Raw genomic sequence first — 27,328 nt, 5'->3', positions numbered from 1 at the left:
AGTTGGTGCTTTACTACTAGTTCACCCAAAATAAATTAGTGTATGAATAAATCAAATTATTTAGTTACCACTCCTAACCTTTCACAGACTGAAGTGGTAAGGACAAAATGGAACGGCAGAAATAGAATTCCCCCAGTCCTCTATGTTGTGAAGTCCAAACAACAGGGGCCACTGCACAGGAATACGTTCTGTTCCTCAGAGAGAACATGAAGCTGGGAAAGTACTAAAATATGTGCAGGAGGATACAGAGAGAAGCTCCTGTCCTTCAGTTAGGATGTCCTATCCCACTATCTGATGATTGCAGGGGCACTGGCACAGGCCCAGAAGGAAGGTATGGACACTACACGGCTGACAATCCCACCATGTTTATTAGTGGTAAGCTCCAGGAAATGTTCCACATAGCCTTCATAGTTTTCTGGCTTCAGACTTAAATGCATACACGCACACACTCACACCATCCCTTCTTAAATTTCCTTTGAGGTTTCGATGTACTGCTATTTTACCCTCAGGGGATGCTTCTCTCCACCGGCTCTGCAATACACTCTTTTCTACTATCCCTAATAGCCAGTTGCAATTACTAGGAAGAATGTATTTCGTTACTACTTTGATGAGATGAGATGTACAATATTGACCAAGTGGTCTCACTGATGTTATCACTAATCTAAAAGATAAGATAAGGTGTTCATTACTTATTCCCTGCTCACACTGAAAGTACCATTTCCCATGTCAAATGGGTTACTTATCACCTCCTTTGAGGACTATAGCTGTACTTCTAATAAGATTAACAAAAAGACATCTCAGATATCACTGTATAAAATGACAACTTGGGTAGGCAAAAGGAGCAAAATTCCAGAAGGGAACTTCTTGTATCTCTGCAGAGACAGAGTGAACTGAGCCTAACAGCAAAGGGAGGAGAAATCCCATGTGGATTTACACACACATGAACATGTGTGTGTAGATATATAAATGTATGTATCTACATACATATATGTTTATTTGTGTGTGAATGCATTTATAATCTACAAGATTGAAGTCCTAAGTACGCAAAAAGAATACGTGATCTATCTTTTCTGGCTTTTTCCCCTATATCCTGCTGTCCAGGTGTAAGCTGTGAAACACATTCATGTTCCTTAGAAAGGGAAGTGTTGAACCAGGCAGTTCAGGCTGAGCTGTTGCAGTTATCACTCCATTGAAAATGTGTAACAAATTCAAATAACAGAGGCTGTGTTTGATTCTGGATTTTTCTGGGTTTTCTTTCCCTAGTTCCCACCTCCACAGTCTCGCCTCTCTCCCACCCCTCCCTGCTTACCATAAAGTTATGATGCCCTTAACTATGATAATAAATAGAATTCCCAGATTATTATTTTAGAGGCTTAAATAATTCTCAGTGGGTTTTATGTGCTTAGCACTTATACAAAGAGGCTTTTTCATATGTCTTTCAGCAAATACAGAAATAGGCTTGGAGTCAGTAGTCATTTTAAGTTTCAACAGAGAGTCACATTTATTTCCAAAGATTTCATTCTTTTCCCCAGTTTCACTTTAGCATTACTCTACACACCCATCTATAAACCTGTACCTATCGCAGCAAGCAGAATATCTCCATCCTTAGAGTAATTTTTCTAAAAACATATACCTGAACAATGGACAAAATTCTAAATACATTTAAGAGTGAGACTGCTGGAACCTTGCATCTCTTCTGCATGTTATTTATTTCCACTAGAAAGCTGAGAGCTTTCTAGTGCTGTCACTATGGCCAATTTTATATTGGATATTTTTCTCTATATAGATGTGTAGCTATTTGCCTTTTCTTTACTTCTCTGTAAATGCCATATGGACAGAAATCATTGAGTCACCAGATCACACATTTATTTTTATGATATATTATGCTGTTTGGTGTCGTGTTGACATCTAATTGATGTTGGTTTTGCCTTTTTTTTTTTTTTTTGGTCTTTGTTTTGTTTCTTGGTTTCAATAAAAAGAGAATTTAAAAAAGGCTGTAGAGTGATGACTTAAGGCACTGACAGACATGAACATAGCATGCATCTCTTTTATGATGTGCTGCTGAGTAATTGGGTATATATCTAGCTTTAGATAACATATAGGAGACCTCTGAATTTTTACTGTATAGTGAAGTATTTGTATAAGCCTAGCCTATAACCTTAAAAAAACTTTTTTTTTTCTCTAGCAAGTATATACTGAACATGTTTTCAATAAGGGCTTAACCCGTGATTTAAGAGTCAATAAAGAAAGGTTTTCCATAAAGAAATGAGAAAGCAACAATAGAACTAAAATACAACATACCAAAGATTAAATATGCTCCATCAGCACAACAGTGTCTTTGTACAGTAAAGAGCAGAAGGGGATGATTAATAGTAACATGGTATGTATGTCAAAAGAAAAATACACGCAATTTAGACAAAGTACACACTTATTAACAGAGAACATCATTTACAGTTATTCAGATGGGAGGAAGGCAAGGATGAAACTAGCAGAGAATATATTTCACAATATGAAGTCACATTCATCCTGGTTCAGGGTTTCCCCCCTGCCACTACAGCTGCAAAATAAAAATTACTGGTGAAATGCTTGCTGGAGTAAAATTAATGCATAAGTGCCCAGTGACTTCAGCAAAATCAGGGTTTCATTCAAGGTACTTTAAGGTGCAGTTTTACTAGGCAGACATCCTGGCTCACCAATGGGAATGGGTTCACATTTCCCCCCGTTCCTGCAGTTCACACACTCCAATAGCCTCTACTCCAACCAGCCTTTCAAAAGAGGGACTGAGGCTACAGACCCACTCTCACTCATCGTTCTTCTGAATGGCCAGTAACAGGGTCAAATATAACGACTCTTCCAGGTGGCTTTAACGGGCACTGGGTTTGGGGCACAGAGAGTAGGGAGGGAAAGAGAGAAGGGAAGGATGCAGCACGTTGAAATGAGCACAGAGACCAGGTTAAGCTTAGACCAGTGAAAGACAAATTAAAGTGCCCAACAAACTGAGTATCTGCTCAGCACCTCCTCTATATTTGCCAGAAATATTATAAAAATGACCAGGAGGTGTCCCAGCAGTGTGCCATTTCAGCCTGTTAGAGAACACTGGGATTCACCTTTCACAAAGAAATACAACTACAGCCAAATACATCTAAAACAAGGGAAAATACAAGACAGAAAGAAAATTACTATTTCATGCTGCATACAAGTAACACTCTGCCCCTCTACTCTGCTCTTGTGAGACCTCACCTGGAGTATTGTGTGCAGTTCTGGTGTCCTCAACATAAAAAGGACATGGAACTGCTGGAACAAGTCCAGAGGAGGGCCACAAGGATGATCAGGGGACTGGAGCACCTCCTGTATGAAGACAGGCTGAGAAAGTTGGGGCTGTTCAGCCTGGAGAAGAGAAGGCTGCGTGGGGACCTAATAGCAGCCTTCCAGTATCTGAAGGGGGGCTATAGGGATGCTGGGGAGGGTCTCCTCATCAGGGACTGTAGTGACAGGACAAGGGGTAATGGGTTAAAACTTAAACAGGGGAAGTTTAGATTGGATATAAGGAAGAAGTTCTTTACTGTGAGGGTGGTGAGGCACTGGAATGGGTTGCCCAGGGAAGCTGTGAATGCTCCATCCCTAGCAGTGTTGAAGGCCAGGTTGGACAGAGCTTTGGGTTGCATGGTTTAGTGTGAGGTGTCCCTGCCCATGGCAGGGTTGTTGGAACTAGATGATCTTAAGGTCCTTTCCAACCCTAACATTCTATGATTCTATGATTCTATTTTCATATGCTAAAAACACTATAGGATAGCTCCATAAACACTGCCCACAGTGCTCTAGTATTTTGAAATAAACCAACACAAAATAAATATGGATTTATAAGAAAGGCAACAAAGATAAATTTCAAATTAAGAAAGGAGTTTGGAGAAAGTGTAAATTAAGAGAAATTTTAAAACATAAATGTTCAACATTAATTTTAGAAATTGCTACCACACCTACTTTGCATACAGAATTACACACAAAATGGGAAAGAGGAACAGAAAGAAAATAGGGTTATAATTCCATCAATAATTATTTGGAGAAACCAAAAATTCTTCTTGTCTCACTCTCCTGATATACTCTATCAGTAGAAACCAGACATGGAATTACAGCCTATAATTCACAATACACATGATCTTATTGCACATCAGATATAAAACAAAGTGGTAGATCTGAAATATGCATCTCAAAACAAAATCTTCTTAAAACAAAGTCAGAACAAAATCTTAAAGCTCATTCTTAACGACCTCCCAAAATCCCAAACTGTCCCCAAAATATTTTGATTTTGGTCTAATCTACTCTATGTGACCTTTTCAGAACGATTCTTCGCAACTCTGGCAAGTTTCTTTATCTGTTAGTTTTGTTAGATGAATGACTCCTTCCATTTTCCAGTAAGTTCTCAGAATCTTTGTATTATAGGACTACTGTTGCCAGAACTCATTGAGCTCTTGCTGTGTTCACAGATTTAAATGTGAAAGCCAGAAATAAACATATACCTCATTCAAGATATTACATGCAAGCATACAGAAGCATACAAATTATTTCAATAATGTACATTACAGCAACAAAAGGAATGACATCAGAAACCTTTATTAGCAGTAGACAAGAGCCTCGATTCTTAAATCATTAACCTACACAATTTTGCTTTTCGTAAACTCCCTGTAATTTCTTTGCCTATTAAATCCAACTGTTATACAAGTTGGTGTTAGATGCATCATGAAGTCACACAGAAATCTGCCCATTCAGTTTAAACCATATTACCCTGGGATAGCATACTACATGGCAGTGCACTGGAGCACCACAGAGACCTACACCTTGTTCCAATGGCTTCCCATCCTGATATTCCTAGAGTTTTTACCTCCAGTCATCAACTGTCTTCAGAATTTTACACTTTTTGAAAACAGGTATTTCTACACCTTCTAACTAATCTTCAAGTCTGTGTGCTGTAGGACATGAATGCAAACATTTAAACAGAAACTGTAATCCTAAAAGACAGCATGAAAAAAAATCACCAGAAAGGTAATGAATAAAGAGAACTTAAAACTGAACTGCGCATTACCACTTCCTAAATCCGTAGGTGGGAAACAACACTTCACTTTTACAAATATGGCATATCAGTTCTCTCTATTAATGAAAGAATGAGAAGATACAAAGAAGTCAAGGACATACATGAGTGAAAGTGGTGAAAGGAGGGAGAATCCTTCTAACTGTATTATGGATAGTGTCAATAAAAGCTAATTAAGTAACATCTCCACACACACCCCAAATCCCAGACAAATACATAAATTATTTGCAGTATTATTATCACTCTAGCAAGATTACATTCGTTCTATTAACAGTCCGTTCTTTGTAATTCTAAGAACTATGAAGTAAATTATGATTGTCAGACAAACATACATCTAAATTGTAAACAATATTCTCAGTAAAAAGTACAGAAGCTTTTGTGAAAGTTTTGAGGTTATGTGATTTTAAGACTGTCATACTTTTAAGCAAATGTAGATTGACTTAAAGTAAACATTGCAGGAGGGAGCTCATGCTCTAGGCTTCACCAAGCAATCAGCAAGGCATCTGACACGCTACAGAAAACCTGCAAAATCCAGCAAATAAATCATGTAACACCCATTCAGTATCCTACAAAGCACACAGTGGGGAGCTGACACATTATTAACTGACTGTAATTTTCATAAACTGTAACATACTAAGAGCTTTATGACATACACGTGGTGAAATATATTTTTATACATTATAAATGCACATGGGTCTAAAGCACGTTAATCAAGATACTTCAATTAAATCATTGGGTTATGTTTGTTTTCAAGTTAGCGGCATCAAAAAATGTTGATTATTACAGTAAGTAGATTTGGGGAACACCTCCATCTCAAGATTTTAACAAAACCATCTTGATGCTGCAGTACTAGTGTGTAACACAACAAAAGGACTGATTTGAGCAAAAGAGAAGTTAACTTTGGGACAGGTTACTGTCCCAAAGCAGTGCTTCCCTTGAATATGAGCTTTTACATCAAATTATATTTTATACAAACTTGCTGAAAGCCTCCTCTTTCAACAAAAACAAATCCATAGGGGACAACGCAGGTTCCAAGGAGGCCTTAATGCCATCCAGAACGAAAGAACTGACGATGATACAACACAGACTTTAGATTTTGACCAAAACATCTTTCCTTTTGCCTTGTTGAAGATTTATACAACTTTACAGATGCAAAACTCACCTGCCTCTCTCAGGAACAACGAAAAGCAGTTCTGAAAGTGACAGAACACTGGCTTTTGAAGCCTGACATTGTTCTGCCACACGGATGAATAACTTGAGGTACCAAAGGTTCGTGGTAGAAAATGGCACTTTGCCAACTATCATTACTGCCTGCCAACCTGTAGATAATCTTCTTGTACTGTACTTCATCTGATATTTTCACATTTACAACCCTTTACAATACTCAGCAGTTTCTATTTAAATGAAATACAAGATTAAAAAAAAAATAAACCTAAAGTAAAAAATACAGGCTAGATGTGAAAGCTGAGAGCATTTTACTCTCTATTGTCCATTATTCTTTACTGTATCATTCTCTTTCTGCATGTAGGCCAAAAAAATAAATCCAGTGTAAACACAAAAGGCAAATATCTTTTGAAGGCCAAGCAAATATTTGAAAAGCAAAAAAGAGATTCTGCTTTTATCTCTAGATCACTCTACAATTTAATGGTTACTGGAGCAGGGTTTCTTTTTTCCTTTCTTGTTTTTTCGTTTTCTCTTTATTTCAGGGAATGCAGCAGGGGTAGGTCCACATTTCATAGCTCATAGAACGGTTATCAACCTGTAAACTATAACAATGGGATAACAAAGGTCGGGTAACTATTCCATGTTTGCTACAGAGCAGAGAGGAAAATTGGCACTATCAGAAGGCTAGAAGATAACAAACCAATGTATTAAAAATGTTGATCCAACATTATTTTTAAACTATTAAAATTATGTGCCTCACCTTGTAATCTGATGGCATTTATAAGCAAAGTCCATTCCACGGACTAGAGAGAAAGACGGGCCCTCAGCTATGCCAATAGTATTGAATACTACCCACAACATAAGAAAAAAGAATATATGGAACTGATTTCAAAAAGTTGCTAGGTAGGATAAAGTTTTTGAAACCAAACTAGAATACAAGCACCTTTTTTTGTCCCTCTATTATTAGTCCATGGTGCTCAGGTCACTACTGAACACAAATGTACAAGTGTACAATATAGTGGGCTGATGCTCTCAGGCCACTAGAAAATCTTTACCACACATGAATCCCAGCAATGCTTCAAGACAGATACTATTTGGTCCCTTCACTCAGAGTAGGATCATCACATATTGTTGCAAATATATATAAAAGCTGCATTGAATGCCTCACTTATCTTGTGAGGAAATAAGACTTGTTTGCTGAGTTCTTCATGGTGTAACCTTTCAAAAAACACACATTGAAAAAAATACCTGTGTAACTCTATGAAATGAGAACCAGTGCTTTCTTATATTGTTTGGGAAAAAAAAGAAAATTAAATCTCAGCAGTAAAATAAAGCCAAGCCATCAACGGCAACGTCATTTAAAATACTGATGCATTAAGGTAAGGGGGTTTTTATAGCAACAACTCTGGGGGGGGGGGGGGGGGGGGGAGGGGGAAGAGCCATACACTTTAGTTTATTGCTTGCTTAGAGTAGCAAGAACAAGAAGGGAAAAAGTGCAGAATATACTGATCAGAAAAAAAGGAGGGTTCTGCCTTAGGGCACTGTAATAAAATATGTGTAAAGTCTTAGTCTCTGCATAAAAAACAGTATTAAGTAAGTATATATACCACAGTGTAAAACTTACAGCTTAAAAAGTTAGCTTGGGAGAGTGAAATTTGCTACATCAAAAAGCCACCATTTGGTAGTTTGCCCCAAAGTTAGTTTCTGTTATAAGGCAAATGGTGTAATCAATGGCAAACATGAGTCTCACTGTTATCCACACTCTTAGATCTTCTTCTCCTATATAGATAAAATTTCCTGAGAATTAAATGTGTACATTTAGGTTCTTCATTCTATATTTCTATATTGCATCTTATACTCATCAACAGCTGACATATGATGTAAATTCTAGAATGCTTTTTGTTGCATGATTTTTGACCTCCAAATGTTCTTCTAAACACTAATATAAAATAATTGCTTAACAAAGGATGACATTTCTCTAAATTCTCAACTATATTTCTCTGTGTGATTACGGACTGATAGAGGTTACTTAAGAGCCATCTGATCTAAGACTTTTAAAAAATGTACGAGCAAATACATATCAGAAAAGTCACTCAGAATATAAACAAAAAGAAGTGACTTTCGGGTTGATCACCTATCCACTGACTTCAAGGGTCTAAGAAAATATTTTATATATGTTCAAGCTGTAAAGTATGTGTACTTTATTATCTTTTATTTGACAGAAAAGTGATAACACTCCTAACTAAAGAGGCTTGATCAGCAAAGATTAATACTAGAAAACAGAGTTAATACTTGTTTACTCTTGTATGAAACATTTATAGATAAAAGCCATAAAAAAAATAAATTCCTTGCTAGCATTAAAAAAAAAAAATAAAAAGCTAGCTAAGCACGAGAAAGCTATTTTGGTTAGGTTTATTTTCAGTTTTCACAATATAACATCACTTCAAAATATTATGGTATTCTACAGGAGAAGGCACAGAAACAAGGAGAAAAGGAATTATGTTCTAGACTACCACATAAATTCGGGGCACCAGTCCATCATGGTGAGATTTATCAAGATCCTGAGCATGGTACTACTAGAGCTACTGCCAAGAAACTGATTTTCTTACGCCTTTTCCCTTGAAGCCCTTGAAAAAAAACCAAACAAATTGGCAAAGAATATTGATAGGATTTCTATAATGTATAAAAGCAATTTTATAAATATTGTAAGTTATAAATATCTTAGGTAGTAAGTAAACATGCACAATGTCTAATTCTCTATCTGTTTAATATTAGAATCCCTGACAGTACAAGGTGGAACACTGGAATGCTTACAGATCCATTGCTATCCTAGAACTGAACCATGCATTTCGTAAATAAAACTGCTAACATCAGCCTGGAAGAATCATAAGCATTCTAATCCACTACTGATTTTATTAACTAATTCTCAATATTTTTGCTTATATTGTATTATTCCTCTAAATTCTAGAACATCATCTCTGAAAGTAGAACGATATATTAGGACAATAACTATAAAGAAGTGTGAAGCTTCGTGACTAATATTAATATGATAATTATATAGGGCATGACTATGCACATATACATAAATGACCATCAGATGCATGTGTGTGTTTGTGTTCATATATGCAAATACACATACATATTTGCATATGCAGAAATACATCTAACAGACAAAATGGACTTGTATGTGTTTGTGACTACACTTACAAATACATGTACGTAAATATGCGGATAAAAATACCTATAACCTGCACATGTTGTTTAGGAAGACACACATATACATAATATGGAAGGAATTCACTAATTGTTACTAACAAGGACTACAATAACTTATGCATTGTATCATATTGCAAGATCGCAATAGTTGCATCACAAATTTTCTAAAGCATGGATCACTTCCTATTCTGGGCCTAAAAAACACAGTATGGGTTCATGAAGCAATCTATCTTTTAATAACAAATTTTATTTTTTCTTTCAATTACTTTCTGTGCGGTTCAGTCTCTCTAGACTTGGCTGGTATCAGTCAACCTTTTTTGCATGCTTTCAATAATTTATGAAGATGTATTCAGGCATACAGACATTACTTAAACTAAAACAGTTGCTGCACTGCTGGAGCTGCAGAAGTAAAACCAGAATATTATGACTGATTAATTGAAATTCTGCTAAATATTAGTTATGTTTCACTAGTAAAGGTGAAATAAAGTATCATTCTCCTTAAATATGCCTCTACACTACTGAAAGTGTGTCAGCAATTTTGCTTCTGTGACTTCTATGATCATCTACCACCTAAGGTATGTTGATTGTATCCTTAAAGGCTAATAATGCAATAGCGCAAAAAAAAATCAGAAAAAGGTTCTATAATTTATTTTCTGGCACCAAGCTTCCTTTCTAATTTATTCTCTGAAAACATCAACTTTGGGAAAATGGGAAAATAACATTTCTCGTGCAATGCAGAAATTATTATTGATAATAGCACATGAAATAGTCACTTCTTGCTCTTTTTTTGCTTGCTACAAACAGCTAAAAGCAGACAGCAGAAGATAGAAGGCATAGTAATTCTGGAATATATGTCACATCTGTAGGGTGCAGGAGAGAATAACCCTAATTAACCCATACACTAACTTCAGAACTATATCACAATAGCTCAAAGCAGAATCTGATCTTCTTGGAAGCAAAAGGCTGCTATCACTGATTATTGTTGTAGTTGACTTTGACATCAATTCAAAAACTTCGCTCTTTTTTTGAAATAGGAAGTCTAGGCAAGTATGCACTGAATGCCTGGATCGGAATCCTGACAAGCAAGGGAGGCTTATTATTCTCTTTCTTATAACACAGCAGTTCCCTTCCTATACAGCAATTTAAAACAAAACAATGTTTCTCTCCTGCAGGGTTTTCTTTGGCTTTTTCATTAAACAACACTCTAGATTAGTAATCAGGTTTACCAGTTGTCACGGGGTCACTAGCAGCTACTTTGTTTTCCCTCAAAACCGTGCTCTGTAATGTGATGATAGCATTAAATGGACTACAACTGATGGGAAAAGTAAAGAAAAGAAAGAATAATCAAAAACACACTAAAAATACTGCTTTCAAAGAAAAAGCAGTCTATGAAAAATCACAGGCAAGAAAGATTCAGCATAAACACTAGTAAACCATATATATTGCCTCAATAAACGCTAAAAGCTTACCCCAGTAAAGCAAGAACAAAGATATTTGTGATTTAGCTCAATTTTTTTCATGGAAAAATTGGGATGCATGCTTATACATACTGTTTTTTTAAAATCCAAGTTAATAGGGAAGCAGAACAAATGTCTGAATTGGAATTAAATAAGTAAGGTCAAGATGAAAACTCTGTTTTGAAAAAAGTTAACATAAACAGTTAGGACTTGCCCACTTCAATTCTCACTAAGGTTTAAATAGTAAAATGACAGGAAAGTTGCACAGTCACATAAACTACTGCATGACAGACAAACTGTTACATACTGTTTACATTATCCATCCCTGTTCAGAGGTGGAAAGGCCAAAAGGATGCCATGGAGTAGTAGTGGCATCTGTGCACGATAGCTGCTGCTGAAGTGCGCAGCTTTGGCCTTCTCCTAGAGCAAGGAAGTTTCATTGGTTTGACCTATTTAAGCAGAGGCACCTGACAAATCTCCACTCTATTTTGGACACCACTGTTTGCCTCCTACATCAAATACCTGCACATCACCATCTCATCACTCTGCTTAGTAAAACAGACTCATCTGTGGGACAACAGTCAATCCACAGTCTTTTGACTCTCACAAACTTGGGTGAATACATTTAGAGCAAAGTTGCTGTAGGCTTTGCTTGGTTGATTTTGTGTGGGAGTTTTTACTACAATTAAAATATTTGTTCTAAAGCACCTGGAACAATAACTGCACAAATACTTATTTGTACTATCTTTGGAAGAAACACCAACAGATTCTCCTCTAGCAGCTATAAAAATACAACCAAACCCTATGTAGTAAAGACAGTCAGGGGATTACATTTTACAGTTCTGTGGATGTTATGTATTATCATCCACTACTACCACAGAACCGTATTCAGATGGCGAAAAATGACACTCTTGATTGCTCCAGGATTTAGTAGCTGAAAATAAAGTAATGGGTCTTCAAGAAATACACTGCTTCATGAGGACGTCTTTTAAAAAATACTATTGGAATATGTTGGGTGTAATAATGAACACATGTAACTCCTACTTCTGATGAGGAAAAAAAAGAAAGAAAGTGTTTTCCTCTAGCAGCACATGATTCAATTAACTCTTCAAGCTCTTCTCTCGTTGCAGCTGTTTAAAATACAATTATTTTTCACAAGACAGTAAAAATGCTAGTTCTAAAGGCAAAACAAAGTCTTACGAGGTTTCTCTCTATGTTATCAGACACAGATCGAGAGGTAATAAATACCTATGTACCTAACTGGCATTTCTGAAAAACATGGAACACTTAGCAGCTTGTGCAGAAACCAAACCCCACAAGCCACTAGGCCTGTTTTATTCAGGTATTTAGACTAGGTAGTTTTTTGGTTTAGTTTTTTTTAGTTCAAACATTTTACAATTTATTTTCTTCTAGGGGAGTTCTAATGTTTCTATATTCTCTCTTTAATATCTTGTAGAGATAGGTACCTATATGAAAAGTCATGAATTTGCCCTGGATTTATTCTTTTTTCAGGACACAACCTTGTAATTCTACATCTGACCACTCTAAGCTGCTGATGTTCCATAAGGACTCTGTAAAGGCCACAGTTGCTCATGAGCTCTTTCGGCAGTCTAACAGCCTGAAGCACAGCTAAGCACCAGCTGCACCATATTTATCTACTTGTTTATGAAAGAGTTTCTCCCTCATTGTGTGGATAACTGACCTTAACCATAGCTAATAAGACATGAGCTTCCTTGAACTATACAACTTTACACTGAATCTTATAAAATACTTTAGTGTTATCCATATAGCCTCACTGAGCTCCTAATGAGCTGGAACACATTCTCTCTCCAGTACTGTCATCACAGACAAGGTGTGGTCCAAGGAACAAAAATAACCTGGCCCAACCTTTGCTTTGGCCATCTGCTTCTGTAGACAAGCTTCTTTCTGGCCACCACCAGGTTTTCATAAAGAAGAGAATCAACCAACTTACAGATATTTGTTCTCCGCCCCTCCCATCGTTGCATCTTGCTGTCCCAACCATGTAAGGAGAGGAACGGCTCGCCTGTTGCAGGCTGACTGCTCCAGGAGCCTCCCCTAAACTGCAGATATTTCCAGATATATGTCTAGTTTATCAGAGACCTCTGGAAATTCATCACTCCCCAACCTTAAGCCTTTAAACAGGCTTTGAACTACAAAGGCTGGGAGACTGTGTTGAAGAAAACGCAACTGTTTCACTTGACATAAAAGCCCCACTCAGTCAAACTAGTTCCACTAAATCAGATGATGTTCTTATCAATCTACCCCAGACACATACAACTTTTTCTTCCTTCCCCCACCCTTTTTTTTTTTTAAACACACAAGTGAGAAGCTAAAACTGACACAAAAGCAAGGATCATGTCAGCTGTAGAGCCATGCTGAACTGACTTGCAGAGGGACATTTTTCATGGGTTCCACTATGACTTGTTGAATTTGAAATGAGTCACTGTAATGAGCTCAAAAAAGACAGTTTCTTCTTGATATGTTTTATTTACATTTTTTTATGTAAGAATAGTCTTTTTATCACAGTTAATTTAAATTATAATAATCAAAAACCAGCTAATTTATACTGGCTTACAGTTGGGGGGCTCAAGGCTGTTTCTTTTCAGTTGCAGGTAGTTTGATAATTTAGGATTCTGCCAGAAGCTAATACTTACAATATATTTTAATATGGTTGTTGAAGTCTGTCTGTCGAACCAGAGAGCTCAGATGTCAACTACATATACATACAAAATACAAGAAATCCTGACATACTACTTCAAAATCTAAACAATTCATCTAATTTCTGGGTTAATACACACAGAAGCAATACAATTGCCTTAATCATTCCAAATAAGAGTACAGTGAGTTTCATTTTGTTGGGTTTCTTTTTTCCCCCAACAGCACTACACTGATGATGTTGCAAGCAGAGCATTCCAAAGAGTCACTCGTGCAGGAAAACAGTTAAGCTAAACTCAAGTTGCCAGCTCTTTTCTAATTTTAAGTTTAGCTTTCCCATTCTGAAGCGAGCATTATCCTCCAATACTAGTTAAAAGAGCTTATCTAATTTAACTTTCATTTTTTCCTTAAACATCTGGGAAATTTCATTTCTCTAATCAGTTTCTTACTTTCCTCCACTAATTACAATCTTTTTTTCTACGTATATCATTTCCTGTGTGATAATTTTTTCATCATTAGTTTTCTTGCTCTTTATATATTTCCTAGATGCTGGTGTTCAAATTCAGACAAAGCAGCTTATTTGTGTGGACCCCATTCTCTTTCAAATACTCAGATAAAATATGCCACAAGAAGTTATTTGCCTCTCTGTATATATGAATATTCAGCACAGCTTCCAAAATCCCACCATTTGTTGCCCTGTTAGCTACATCATCAGCAAATTCTAGGATTTTAATTTACTCTAACATGATGAGCCGCCCTTCAGAAAAATTGGCCACCAGCTGTCTCACTCCTCCAGTAGGCCAAAGTCACACACAAGACAATGAAGCCTGTCAGACAAATGCCACTTCTCTGTTTCACTTTCCTCACTGCCTCTGCTTCCCTCCTTTCTATTTCTCCTTTGCCCACAGGCTGTATCTTAATCCCATTCTCAAAATCAAAAGGTTTCTTCCTTTCTGTATGGCTCGTGAAATGCTACTACATAGAACTAAATTGCTACAGGGGCTCAGCCTTTGGATTTGGATTGCTTTCAGTTTTTATCACTATTTTCATACTTGTAACACCACAGTCCCTTTTATGTAGCTTTCAGGCTATTTCATAGATATAAGCAAAAAAATCTGGAGAAAGTAAACTCCTTTTCACCAAGACAGGTACTGTAGTAACATCATATGCATATTGAATTCCATTCTACAAGCAAATCAGGATTTTTTATTTAAATGCTGCTAATTTCAGTAACAGCACACAACTTAGGGAAAGTCATTAAATACTGTATACAGACTTCCTAATTTCTACAGCATTAGGCCACTAGTTAAGATTTTACACACATCATATCATAAACTAAATAGTGAAGACTAAATTGAAAAAATATGTTTGTCACACCTATTGATTAGTGTCAGCAGCACAAATATAACAGATAAATTTGAAAGTTTACCCTAAGAAAAGAGCTTTGAGTCTTCAGAAAATTACCAAAATTATAAGAAGATTATGTTCAACTGATCTAATGGTTTGGTTTGCATTTCTCTGTATAAACACAGTGGTATGTTTACCAAACATCCATTTCCTTCTAACCCCAGATCACAGACTTTTGAAACCCCACCAAAAAAAGTTTTTTAATGAACACAAATGTGTCCACAATATCAAAACAAACTTGAATAAATCATTCATACAGTGTGAAAACTGAAGTCTAATAACTCTGAATGAAAGAGCTCAGCAACATAAAAGTGTCTGCAAACCTCCACATATGCTCAGGCACAATTAAAGACAGACTTACTTACTATATTAGGTTGTAATTGCAAAGAACTCTTCAGGTTTTGCCATCAGTTCTCACACATAACCACAAACAAGTAAAAAGTTGTTGAGATATTTCACTGCTACATACACTTCCTAGCTTAGAAATATATCTTCTTACCAAAGTTAAAGCAGTTTTCCTTTCTTTCATTCATTTGAGGAAACTGAGGAACAGCATATGCTGTTTCGTTTGCAGATAGTTTTAAGTAAATCCAAAGATTCTTTTAAAACTAAGCTCTTTTACAAAAAAAAAAAAAAACAAAAAAAAAACAAACAACAAAAAACCAAAAAACAAATAAAACCAAAAACAAAACAGAAAGAAAAGACTTATTTCTTTGAGAGGATGTCTAGCTTACCTGACTTTGCCATTCCACACCGACAGCCTGAACAATATTATCAGTTCTTCAGGTACTAATTCTTGCTAACTGGAAGGATATTTTCTCTCTTGCTGGATTAATAATCAACTTTCCTGATAGTTCATTTGTAATTCTCTGCTGGTTAACCCTTTGCAGGGCTCCCATTTTGAACTAAGCAGCCTCCAATGTTCAGTTCATTTTAATGCAAAAATAACAAAATGAACGTATGAACATATGAAGTACATACATGACAATTAATTAGAAATCTAAAGAGAAAGTTGAAGAATAGATTATCTTAAAATGCTAAAAGCTCATAAATGGTTAAAAGACTACTTTCTCTCTCTTAAAAACTCTACTTACTAAACCTAGGAGCCAGTAAACTAATGCGTCAACAAACTGAAAGCTGTAAACTCCAATGGCTCATAGGACAGCATACTCCCATGAAGCTACTGCTCAACCTCTCATCTTCGGTGTGTGTTTAAATATTTTCAGAATTCAGCAGGCATGCGTTATAACATCTTTTATTACTGAATAGTGTGCCGAGAAATTGCCGCAGTTATCAGTTAGTGCAAGGCTGTCCATCTGTGTAGTCAGAAAGCAAGAGCAAGAGTGGCCAGGAGTAAAAATGAGATAAGAGAGGCCCAGAATAGCTAAAAAGGGGAGTTCAAATAAGGTCAAAACAGGTTAAGACGGGATACCTAACAATTATATGTAATTTTTTATTTTGAAGTTAGTAGTAGAAAACTGCATCCATTTTATCAGTTTCATCAGAATTCAAAACATTTTGGCAGCTCTGTTGTGAAATGAGTAAAAAGATTATAAAGCCAGCCCTCTAAAGAGGTCTAGAGATCTAGTATAGGAGGGTGAAACATCCTGGAAATCCTGACCTGAAGAAACTAGTCTTTGTTTGGGGGATATAAGTTGGACCTTGGGAAGTGCGGTGACTGGGAAAAAAAACTTATTGCATAGATGACTGAGGCATAGTGCTGCAAAATGGAGTAATCATAAGAAAGTCTTTTTTTTTTTCTCTGTTTTTTTCTTTTTTTTTTTTTTTTTCTTCTGGAAGACAGTGACTCAGGGCTTTCCTGATAAATTTTGCTACAGCTGTTTTATTAGATACTACTGCAGTACTTTTGTTTTTCCCTTAGACAAAGAGACAGAGTCTCCAAAAGTTACTGTATAGCACAGAAGAGACTATTTCCCTCTGCATAACAGTAGTCCTATAGCAAATTCATTTTTACACAACCATAGGTCTCTGCTCCCTGTCTACTGCTCTCTCACTTCAGTAGCACCTAATACAGTTTGCTGTAAACTTTCTATAATATGTGCTGTAGAGGTTATAATAAAATGCTGTGAAGTGCTGAAGCAAATTTATTTCATATTGATTGATAGTTAATTTTATTGTGTATGTATTTGAAGGAAAACCTTTTAAGAACACCAAGAATGTGAGAAAGCTACAGCAACTAAATTTATTGTTGGGCATCACATCAGTGGTACTCCTGGGGTCTCCTCTTCATGGGAAGAAAGCTTAAGCAACATTTTCTAACAGGTTGGATTGCTTCCCAGAGATGTGATGGCCTACAGAGGCAGTGCTGAACAAAGGAGGCTGGAACAGTAAGTCAGTAAACAACCCCTTTCAGAGGATGGTCACAAGTAAGTGCAACTTTGTTTAATAAAGGCAAATTATCTTTTGTTCTTTAAAAGGTGCATTATCTTTTTCTCCTGTTCCACCTGACTAAACCAGTGGTATCTCTTCTATCACCTGACTGAGTGGTTGGCTGGAAATAATGGGACAGAACAATCCACTATTGTTACAGAGACAATGACCTTTCATCTTTCCTATCCTCCAATGGTCTCTCCTAACAACTAAAACTATACCCGTTAGGCTGAATTCCAGATTGTCATAAAAAGCCCTGTCCTTTCTAAACAAAACCAATTTTTACACCAAGGTGGGGGAGAAACACAGGTCCATTGTTCCGGCACAGATGGAAGTTAGAGTTACTAAGGCAACAGCTCTAATCCCCCTTTTTACCACCTTTTTCACATCATTGGCCTATCAAGTGTGCTACCTTTTAACTCATAAGCTCAAAAGCTGGTAGTCTAACTGACTGCCCTAATTAGCTACGATTTTCACAGTACAGACAACATGATGAGCTAATCGAAATTTGCAAAATAATGACGTACCTCCAGCAAATATTCCTCCTTCTGAGGCCCAGTCTTAGAATAACAATAATGAGACCATTATTAGAGGAGGGCATTAAAATGCTGCACTGCTGCTAAACAGAGAACTTAATTGTTCTGGTCTTGTCCATTGAATCAACAACCTATTGTTGTGGACTTGAAAAATAAAGGACTGGAGAATGGGTGCCATAATGATTGGTCTGTGCTGCCATACCAGCACTCTGTAGAATTGTTTTCCTTTTGAAACTCTTGATGGACTAGTAGTTTTGTTTAAAAGTAATATAAAAGGCAATTGTCTGGATAAAAAGTCCTATTTATTGAAATCTTTAGAAGCAGTTGCATTGATTTGTTCATGACCCCCAAGATAAAAACATAGGGACCATAATAATGCTATTTGTAGAGACCACTGCCTGTAGTGACACTAGATAACACTCTGCTGTCTAGCTACTGCAAAAGGAAGGCAGGCACTTCCTTTGCAGACAGAAATAATGACGGAAGGTCAAATAGTGGACAGACCTAATTCATCTGTAAAAAGGAAGATGTTTTATTTAAAAAAATAAAGAAAAAAAAAGACAATATAATTGGTAATAATTTAGAATTCTGGGTTTAGATCAAAATGATAAAGGTGGGCCTAAGTCAGTCACAACACAGGACTGTTGGTTAGTTGGCTAGATATTAAAAATTACGTACTTTATTTTTTCTTCACTTCTTCTATAGAATTATACCCTAAGCTTTGTAGTTTGAAAGCTAATACACCTTGAGATGTAGTGACTCAGTTGATATAAACTGTAGCTTACTGTTAGCTTTGGATAGTCTGGGGGGAAGAGATGCCTAAAATCTCTGGAATATCTTAGAAACTTGCAAAGCGGTGTTACCTGACATTAAAATATACAGCTTTTCACAAAATGTTTAAGATTAACATGATCTTAAGAAAAAAAAATATCCTCCTATATGAAAAAGCATAGTTTTATTATATCGAATCATTGTTAATTAACACTGTCTCAGATTCCCTTCTTAGCTTTCCTTGCAATTGCAAACATACAAGCAATAACAGATTTACACTTTATTTTTACACTGTTTTAATTAAATTAAAATTGTGTTTTATTGTATTTTGTACAGTTACCTCTCTTGATGCATCTTTCTGCATACAAATTGCTCAAAACAGGGCTATGACTCTATGTTAATATAAACAATCAGAAACAAGAGAATCTGGGCCCATTGGCACCTTGCTATTTAGTTCAATGGCAAAAAGTTTAATTTTTAAATTTTTCTTATTCTTATCAACATATTGTAAATCAAAATGGGAAAAAAAATGTGAAAAGGAAAGAAAGGAAAAACCTTAAAAGTTAAAGGTTAACCCAAAAGGTATTTCCAGCAGCCCTTAGAACTGCTTGCATAATGTCAAGCTGTCTTGCACGTATTAACACAACACATTTTCTTTAAACTTGGTGTCTTTTCTTTTGTAAATTGAAAAATGCCTAACATAAAGAAGTATTAAATTGTAAATAAGACCTCTTGCTTCATTCAATCTATGCTTTGCTTCATTTATCTTCATCTTGTTAAGCTAAATTAATTAACAATCTCTGTGTTGCACACTTTCTCTTTTCATTACATCAAATAATGGCCTGGATATGGGAGAAAACCCTCGCCACGGGGATCTTGAAACACTACCTTGAGGAAGAGTCTCTTACATATGTATTGCTTTAGCAGTATTAACTAGCTAGATGTTACAACATTTATGAAACGGATTCTTCATCACTTTAAAATAATGACCCTGATTTTGTGAGAAATAAAAATACTTTAAAAAAATCAGAGGCTTGCAACAGATCAGGTTTACAATTTCTGAGCCACAAGTACTAAAAGAAAGAAGTACCTAAAATCATTAATAGTTTTACTCAATGCTTGATTTAATATAAAAAACCTGCAACTTGAATACAATTTCCGGTTCTGACCAACTGTGTATAGAGTCCCAAACACATTAATGTGTCAAATTATTTAAACCAAGTTGCCATACCACTTGTCTGTCAATGTTCTGTATATAATTAATTGGATGTCTGGGACAGTTTCATTGGTAAATCTGGTTATTTTGATAACATAATGGGAAGCAATGTGCTAAACTATTAGGCAAGTTTTCTTCCTTTAACCTACATTATGGCATCTAGAGCAAAAGGACAAAACAGTAAAGCCTTTTTTAATCTCACTCTGATCAAACAACCCTCTTTCTCCAATCACAGCTTTGTGCGTGATATCTTTCTGCTAGTGTTTCTTATTTAATTAAAACAGACACTGACAGAAGGACATGGATTAGGACTGTAATGATGCATTTACTTAGATTAATCGGAGGCTCCTTTTGGAGTAATGGCTTAAACAAAGAACAAAAGGAAATTGTTATGAAACAGCCTTTTATCCCAGGCAAAGGTCAAATTATGAGGTTTTTAATTTTGTCAGCCTCTGTTATATTGGGCCTTGCTACTGGAACATGAGAAGTGCTTCTCTCCCCCTCTTTCTCAAGACAAGCCAGTTATTATAATACAGCCATTAAAGCTGCAAATTAAAATGTCTGATTTTAAAACAGGTTGCTTAGCTTTCAAAACCCTCTAATTAGCATGTTGTGCATTGTTATGAAGGAAAAAAACCTAAAATGCTAATGACCTGCTGCCAGGTGACCACACTGCTGTGCAAAATAATACAGACCCTTTCAAGTAGTAGTAATAAGGATAATAATACCCAGCTCTTATGAATTATCCAACTCCAGGTCTACTCCGCACCACATGTGCTTAAAAGAAACAAGCATGCATCCAGCCAAAGATCAGAGTTCAGTAGTCAACATGAGATTGTTGTATGTTAACTGGAAAGAAATCTGTGCCCATTCAGGCACTGTAGGGAAAGAAAAAAACATTTAAAACTACCATGGGCCAGGTGGCACTTGGACCAGGCACAGAGAAAAGCACAGAACGGAAAATTCTTACTCTCTCAGACAGAAACTACAGATACACTTCTGTACATCTCAGAAGAGCCAGCTCCAGCTTGCTGTGATTCTGCTTCTGTGCTTTGTTTACAAGGCAATAATGCATTAAAAGACCCCAAACACAGGTATATTTTTGCCCTTTCCTAGTTCACCATTCATCACAAGTTTATTGAACACACTATATTAAGCTAGAGCTGCTAAAGCTCAAAACTTTTCCACAAGTCTTGTGATATTTTCTTAAAATATGTTACAGGAGAAAGACTGATAATGTGACTTCAAAGCCTCAAACCAAATAGAAAACATTTTTGTAAACCCCGTGGTACTTGAAGGTCTGCTTTTTTGAATACATGTGTTTTAGCAAACTTACTCAACTCACGCAAGATTTCCCAGTGACAAAATGTAACAAAAGTGCCTTCTTTTTTTTGAAATCGTACCTGCAACAATATTCATTAGTCTTTTGCAGCACGAACACTGCATACAGACCCAGTCCTTCTGCAGTCAGAGAATCCACATCTCTGGCAAGCTGAAATGTCACACAGTACTCAGAGGCACACCATGTGATATCAACGAAGAAGCAAAACCTTGCTGACGATATGAATGTTGGATCCAAACAACAGCAGCAGAGGCTGCTGTTCAGCACTGCAAAGAATACCTTCCTAACAAGTCCAGAATAATTAGCTGGGCAGTCAAGATTAACCCCACTTGACCTATTTTTTAGCAACAGATAAGGGAAAAAAAGGCTTTCTCTGTAACTTGATGTCTCTGCCACAAAGATCCCTCCAGACATACCAGCACAGCTTGACAGCGCTCTTCCTAGGTCACAGCAGTAGGAAGTTGGATGAGATGTTGAAAAGCTGTGCTATCTTCCACGTCTGCTCATTCACAGAAGTCTCCCCCCTTTGAAGTGATCATGATCCCTAATTGACCAGTAAGGGACAAAAATGACTGCAAGAAAGATTTTCAATCATTTTGAATCCCTTATTGCATTATGTTTTACTTAAACATTTATCAGTCCAGAGACAAGGTACTGTGGGATTCCAAATCCCAACACCCCCCAAACCACTACTCAATGGAAAGCATAATTCAATCCTTCTCCAGATAAATTATAAACCAGCAAAGTTAAGCCAATTATAATATATAAAGTACATAATACATATAGTATATAATATACATAAGTATATACATAATATACATAAAGTATATAATATATAATATATAAATTATAGTATATAAAGTGTAGTTTCATCTCAAACCTGTGTGTCAATGGTCTGTATTGCTTGTCTCTATTTTACACATTACAGGTCAGATTACACTGTTGCCACTGTACTACCTCACAACACAGTCCCAATCCTGAAAAAAATTGCCAACTTGCCCTTGAAAACAGTAACACTACTATATGTAAGTCACTGAAATGACCTACATAAAAAGGAAAATACACTTATTTGCAAAGACAGTAATTTCAATTCACCCAAACACCTGAGCTGCTCAAAAGGTGCTAAATTCTGGTAAACAAAATGTTAATAAAATGAACTACATAGTAATATTTTACCTGGTTAAAAAACATGCTGAATTTCACAATAGTCTTCTACAACTTCGAGATATCACTGTCATCAGCCAGTATTACTATTTATTTATTGGTTTAAACTTAATTTCTGTTCTGCCAAGATCATCACATCTTAAGATACGAGAACCTATCTTCACAGATACGCATATCATCCACTACTGTTTCTTGGCTGCCTATTAGTTGTTATTTTTTCCTGAATAAAACCACCTCTGCGAGACAGAAAACACACTGCTAAGTTTATTTCTAAAAAAATAAAATTAAAATGAAATAAAATAAAATAAAATAAATAAAAGTTAACATCTAATGACAAACAGACTTTGTGCAGTGATAGATGTCTCTACCCTTTACAACTCACAGTCAGGAAACTCACAATATTTTCATTTGTGACTGTGCACACACTATGTTTGGAGAGACATCTTTCGATGGCTACTTGATTGATATTTGCAATGCAAATACACAGTTTCCCAAAAGTTCTAATTGTTCCTTAAAATATATTAAATATGCCAATGCTCCTTTAGTGAACAAGTAATAAAATCTGCATTAGTATCCTACACAGAACGTGAATTCGTGCTTTATGATCAGAGCTGCTTAGATAGCAAATTATCTGCATCATTTCACATTTACCACCTAGAGAGCTATCTAGGTACAGTCTATATACAGCCAGTATTAGAACAATCACTGCTTACACAAATACAGTACTTCATGACCTGTGGGTTTTGTTGAATACCCGTGTAGTACATAGAAATACATGTAAAAGAACAACATCTAAGTTTTCAGTGTGGGAGTCTAACAAAAGTCAGGCTGTCACAGCAGCAGCTAGTGGTATGGCATGGTGGAAACACTAGTAAAGCAGGCAAATACTCAGCAATCATACTGGTTTGATGCAGAATAAGACACAGACTGGGCTTTGATACATTACAAGTTCAACTGTGCCCATTACAGTCCATCTCTGAGTAACTATAGTACTCTGTCATGTTGATCCTGGAAACTCTGGTGGCCAATACAGCACAGAAAAGACAATCTACTTTCTCATTTCTTTGAACATCACTTTCACAAACCCAAGCAAAAGTCACAATATGTTCTGCACTGATGTATAGCAGAATAAACTGTATTTCTAGGAAGAAATATCAAGTCAATGAGATGTCATGCACAATAATGTAAACAGATTTGACCCAAAGACATGAAAAAAAGGAAATTTGGTTCCTTATAAGTGTATTTATAGTCCCACAGATTAGTGTGCTATATTTATATTTATACTAATGAACCTGTCAAATATGGAACTATATATAGAGAATTATACATACATAATGGAACCCATAAAACTGTCATACAATGGAACTCAATCGTGTTCTTCAAATTACCACCTTGTGCCCCCAAACACTAGTACTGATTATACAGAACAGCAATTTTTCTCTACCTTCATAAGTATATGAAACAAGAACAGTTTTTATCCCCAAGCACTGGTAACTGGTCTTTTGGTTTGCCCCATTATGCTCAACCTATCTTAGTTTTTTTCCGTGCATTCTTCTCTACAGGTCCTCCAAATCCTATTCCACCTGGTCAGTCCAGACTGGTATCACTGTATGTATAGCTTCGTATATCTAGCAGATGAGAGAAATCAAGGCTCTCTGCTCTTTGGGCTTCCAAAAGATTGCTCTTTTTCATCCCCAAGAACTACAGGATCCAGCAACTTACATATTTAAATTCAAGTCACTTATTGGACTTCCACATTCACCACTAGAAATTCTTATTACTATTTAACTTTTTGCAATCCTAGTTATCCCATTCTATTCCAAAACTTCATTCCCATCTGATTTGTGATATAATGTACAAACCAGTTTTCAAATCCCTTATAAATTTCTTATTTGTTTTGGAACTCTTGCCCCTGTGAACACACCATTGAACTTTTGACCTAACATCTTAAATTCTCACTGCAACTGGAGTTTTCATATTTTCATATATGCTAATTTTTTAGTCCTGAAGATAAACTAGATAAATGATGGAACAAAAATTACACAAGTAGTCAATTCCACTCTTCTGGCTATTATCACTTGATTTCAATAACTGATGGGGCTATTATATCCTAAATTGTCCTCTGCAAAAGAATACTTATCTATGCAATTCATCACTGATTTTATCCCGAGTGTCAGAAATTAAGTTGATAAACTACTATTTCATACTGTATGTAATAGAAAAACTACCTATACATTTTCAAGTGCAGATAATATACTCAATGAGCATCTCAAAAAAAAAATTTTTGCATGCTAGCATGCAAAAGTAGCTTGCACAAATTATGTGAAAATTTCACCCCAATTACGTAAAAAGAATATATGCGAATTTGGCTTGCATCGCACTTCAGAAAAACAGGCTAGATTTCAAGAGAAATTGGGCCAAATGTAACTTTTGAGGGATTTCAGGTTTTTGGTGAGCCCAACACAAGAATGAAGAAAAGCATCATGCATATATAATTACAGCATCATACTCACACACAAAGGATAGCCATGTAGTCAAGTTCTGCACCTCCTGAAAAAAATACTTCAGTACACACCTTCCACCATTCAACTTACAATTTTCCCAGTAGTCAAAATTCCCCAATCAGTATTGCCTAATGAAAGGGGCACACAGAACCGCAAGGCTTATTTTTGACTCAGTACCTGGCCTGCTAATCATCTTTTTTATGCCTTGGTTTACCCCTATGTAAAACTGGAGAAACAAAGCCTTTATAAATCACCTTTCTAAACTGCTTTGAGATACGCTGATAAAAAGAGAAAACGAGGGAAACTCAGTCTCTAAGCAGTCTGAAACAGGTACCACTTCAAAACAAAAGAAAACCAAACAAAAGAATATAAAGGTCTGGCAGGCTGGGTTGGGTTTTTGTTTTTTTTTTTTTTTTTGCCTTCTCTAAGTTGGAGCTTTCAATATCCAATCAGCCAGCCATGTCACTGCATTGTTTTGTTATAAAGTGGATCAGAACAGACAAATTAATCAAGTCAGGACAGTGAGTGCACTTTGTTTACATGCTGTATCCTGTACATATCTTTCCCAGGTTCAGACTAAAATCCAGCTCCAGCTGCAACAGCTTTCAGGCTGACAAATCTTTCTGGAGCTGTGCCACACAGTGTTTCAGACCTGGAAGGTGCTGCTAGCAGGCACTTTCACTACACTTCTTAAAACCCCATCTATCAAATTTTAACACATTAAACATCCCTCCAAAGGTATACCTGTTGCAGTTTAATGGTATGCACCACCAAATCCTTGAGCACTCATTTCTTCTGCCCATATAATTATCAGGATTTTAAATTTTTCACTTCGAAAGAGTGGAGTTAAAATACATAACCCTATTAAAAAGAGGATACCTTAACTAGAGTATATAGACTCATTTATAGTTCACTCTCAAGGAGCTTAGGGTAACAGATTTTGAAAATGTGTCCCTTTTGTAATATATTAAGATTTTGGGGTGTATTTAATCTTTACAAAATATGCACTGCTGACACAGCTGAAAGTTCCGTCACACTGATGGGAACTAAAGCAGTTTAATAAGCAAAGTAATGCAAATAAGTTGAAGCACCTAATTTTTTTAATTCTTGTAATCAATTCAGCATTCCACCAAGCTAACTTAGCATGGTTATAGATGTCTTGCTGATAATCACAGAGAATGAGCTGCAGAGCTACCTGGTTTCTCCAACATTTATAAAAAATATGATTATCCCAAATGGGTTTTGAAACCACAGCTTTACTGACTTTTCATATATATATAACCTTTATATATACATATATGCACATATAATTCTGTGTGTATGCATAGGTATTTATGTAGGAATATATACCTACATGTACAGGTAAATATAAGCAAAATCCTTAGGTTGTGTTCTCAGCCTTTTCCTCAAAGCCTCCCTTTAGCGCAGATGGAATATGTAGCCATTTCTTTGCTCTGGTACCTGAAAGAGGACACCACAAAGTGAAGGACAGAGCAGGTGCCATAGGTAAGCAGCCTCGTGAAGCAGATGCCTCAGTAAGAGAGGATGGAGCAGAACTAAGGGGAGGAAAATGAGAACTGCAATAGCTTGGGGACAGCTCAGGGACTCACTGCAAAACCCTGGGAACGTCTGCCTAGCAACTTCATTTAATAGGAAACATTGTCAAACTTCCTTCTGACAGACTACTTCAAATTAGAAAAGGGATAAAACATAAAACTGAAAGAGTTAAAAATACAAATTTTAAGGGAGGCTTAAGATAATCACGTAGAGAGTGATTATTTCAAATTCTACAGAGATAGTGTTTTGCTTTATTTTTTCTCCCTCAAGCATATATCTTTTTGTCATAACGAAATGCAGTCAGCCCTCACTTGATAAAATATTTGTGCTGCCATGCAGTTAAACAAATGTTTTTTTCATTTCCTTTAAAACAGCCTCCCACCCATGTTTCTGTAAACGGTGGCCCATCAGTCCAGCTGGATAACATGTACAAGCTGAGCAGTAAAGTTTCCTTTTGCCCCCATTAAAAGGGTCCTTTCCTTATTTCATCAGCCAGAATACATAGGGAAATAATAGGACTCCAAAAATAATGGAGCACATCTGAAAGGAATTGATTCCATCATATCCCCACATTCCACTATAAAGCATAGTATCTGACCAGCACTCAGCTGGCCAGCATACAGTTTTAGCACAGGCAAGCACAGACGATCAAGGTAATCTTTTCTTATTTCCTTTACACACTGATAGTTATAATTCCATCGTATATTTTTTCCTCTATTTTTATTCACCACGATTCTTCGTATGAAATATGAAGAACTCACAAGTATGATTATCAAATTTATGGTGTATGCTTGCTATATCACACATTATCATCTCACAGTTGATTGCCCTGTGGTACGAA

The 27,328-nt window shown here is 36.2% G+C and overlaps 1 protein-coding gene across 6 annotated transcripts in view; it reads right to left on the bottom strand.

The window, feature by feature from the left end:
* SOX6 (SRY-box transcription factor 6) overlaps positions 1 to 27,328 on the bottom strand; it is a 322,923-nt gene that overhangs the window by 250,696 nt on the left and 44,899 nt on the right. For 4 of the 6 annotated variants that reach the window (XM_065682940.1, XM_065682945.1, XM_065682944.1 and 1 more), the window contains exon 1: positions 15,741 to 15,993. The exons of 1 other annotated variant lie outside the window; for it this stretch is intronic. The gene's annotated coding sequence lies outside the window, so the exon portion shown is untranslated. Of the gene's footprint in view, positions 1 to 12,895; positions 12,907 to 15,740; positions 15,994 to 27,328 lie in introns of those variants that run through there. One more of the 6 variants, XM_065682942.1, reaches the window with a different exon arrangement.

This window comes from Lathamus discolor, chromosome 6 (genome assembly GCF_037157495.1).
Source record: "Lathamus discolor isolate bLatDis1 chromosome 6, bLatDis1.hap1, whole genome shotgun sequence".
Classification (NCBI taxonomy): domain Eukaryota; kingdom Metazoa; phylum Chordata; class Aves; order Psittaciformes; family Psittacidae; genus Lathamus; species Lathamus discolor.
Note: the sequence above shows the minus strand (reverse complement) of the source record. Positions and strands in the feature narration are given on the sequence as shown.